Here is a 2,064-nt window from a genome sequence, read left to right as displayed (position 1 = left end):
GCCTTGAGCAGGTAAGAGTTGCTTTGGTTTCAAGTCCTGCCTTTCAAACCAGCCAGGTTAAGGTTTGCTTGCATGTTTTGTTGTTAGAGGATTGGATTCCCCCTACCCCACCCCCCACATTCTGTGTAGGCACAATTTTGAAACTTTGGGACATAAAGGAAAACATGGAAAGAAAACCAAGAATTAATCATAGCCCTACCACCTAGAGCTGACTGAAGCACTTCACTCCATCTTCGTGTGTGGTTTCATAAAACTGCGACCACACATTCACACTTTGATTTCTTGCTTCTTTCCTCTTACTCTGTATGCTGCTTCCCTCTATGTCACTTATTTTTAATTGCTCAGGAGGATACCGTTTAGGTCTAGACCAGCATGAATAAAACTAATGATTCCCCTATATGGTAAACATTGAAGTTCTTTGAGGGTTTTGCTATTGTAAACAATGCAATGATAGCATCTTGATGCATTTCGTCTTTGGTCATGCTTTTGCATAATTTTCTTCACATGGACTCAAAGGAAAGTTGGCGGCAAGGAGGGAGGAGTGAAGCAAAATCTAGGAATACGTCTCAAGTCTTAATGCATTTTACTTAAACTTAAAAGGCAATACCTCTCTGCTCCCTTACCAGAATGTGAGAACATCTAATTCACCCCAGACTTGAATGTTTTTCCGTTTTTACCAAGATACATAGCTGGAGCCACAATTCTTTAAAGCTGAAAACTGTCAGAAAAATGGCTGCTTCCTTTGTACAATGTCTCTTTTCCTGCTCTGACATTCACATGAAAAAAGAGTCCTGAGCATAATGGACCCGAGGGCCCCTCTTACAAAAGGGGGCACCCCTCCTCCCACCTGAGTGAATTAGGAAACTGAGGGTCTTCTGCAAACACTAAAGGCAGTTGAGATCAGGGCTTTAAACTCTGGCCCTTGTACTGCAGCCAAGAAACGTCTTATAAGGGTTTGTTTATTTTTCTCTGCTTTTCCCTTTGATAATCAACAAATGTAATGCATTCGTTTAAAAATCCCACAGTTCTGTTCCCTTTCTCAGGAGCAGAATGAAGTGATCTAGTTCCCACATTGTGACAGCATGCTTTGAGGGCCACAAAAGATGATAGCCCCCCAGCCTCCAGAGCCACGGATACTCCAAATAACTGGAGGTTTGCTAACAGCAATAAAGCAAAAGGACATTTGCACCACAGTCTTGGAGAACTTCCAGCACTTTACTGCCCAATTATTCCCTCCTACAAGCATTTAAGTCTTTCCTTTACCTGACTTTTGCTATACCTTGAACTTAAATTGAGCTTCACTCTCAGAAGAATCCATTTTTGCCTGATCAGACCATGCTTTCATCAGGTTGGGGTGCAGGGAGGTGCGTGGGCGTGTGTGTGTGTGTGTGTGTGTGTGTGTGTGTGTGTGTGTGTGGTGGGGGCAATAGATGGTATGAAGTGAAGGAGGGGAGGATGGTGGGGGGAATTCTCAAGTGTCCCTGGTCTTTGTCTCTTAAGTGGCCTAAAGCTAACGTGGGCTCTCAGCTGCAGATGTGTTTGGCATCTTTGACTGGGGGTATTTGTTTGGGGCAAGACTTAGGAACTACCTTTAGCCTCTTCTGCCCTTAATGACACTGACTGCACAAGATGTCCTCAGGTTCACCGAGAATCTCAGCAATATATCTTGACATAGCTGAAAAATACTTCCCAGATATTAACGCAGCATGTCTAAAGTGTCTGATGACCGATGCTAGCTTTAGTTTTCATTCTGAAGGCCTGGTTGGGATGTGCTGCTGTGTCATACAGGACTGTCCCAAGCTGGGTTTCTCTGTTTAAATGATCAAAAGGTTAACTATTTCTCTGCTCCATACCAGCTTCACCCCATCCCTGTGGCAGCCCTCAGCCCTGCAAGCACATTCTGCAAGGTCTTATAAGGTCCAGAGGAAAGCTGACCATCTGGCCCAAGTGCTCCTTCTTGAAGGGAAAAGAAGATATTTAAAAAGGGCTCATTGTATGAAATGCATTTCAAACATGCCTGGCATTTTTAGCAAATACTTAGAAATAGAAAAGAAATTTGTCATA

This window comes from Sorex araneus, chromosome 1, assembly GCF_027595985.1.
Source record: "Sorex araneus isolate mSorAra2 chromosome 1, mSorAra2.pri, whole genome shotgun sequence".
In the NCBI taxonomy this organism is placed as follows: domain Eukaryota; kingdom Metazoa; phylum Chordata; class Mammalia; order Eulipotyphla; family Soricidae; genus Sorex; species Sorex araneus.
This window is presented reverse-complemented; position numbering follows the sequence as displayed.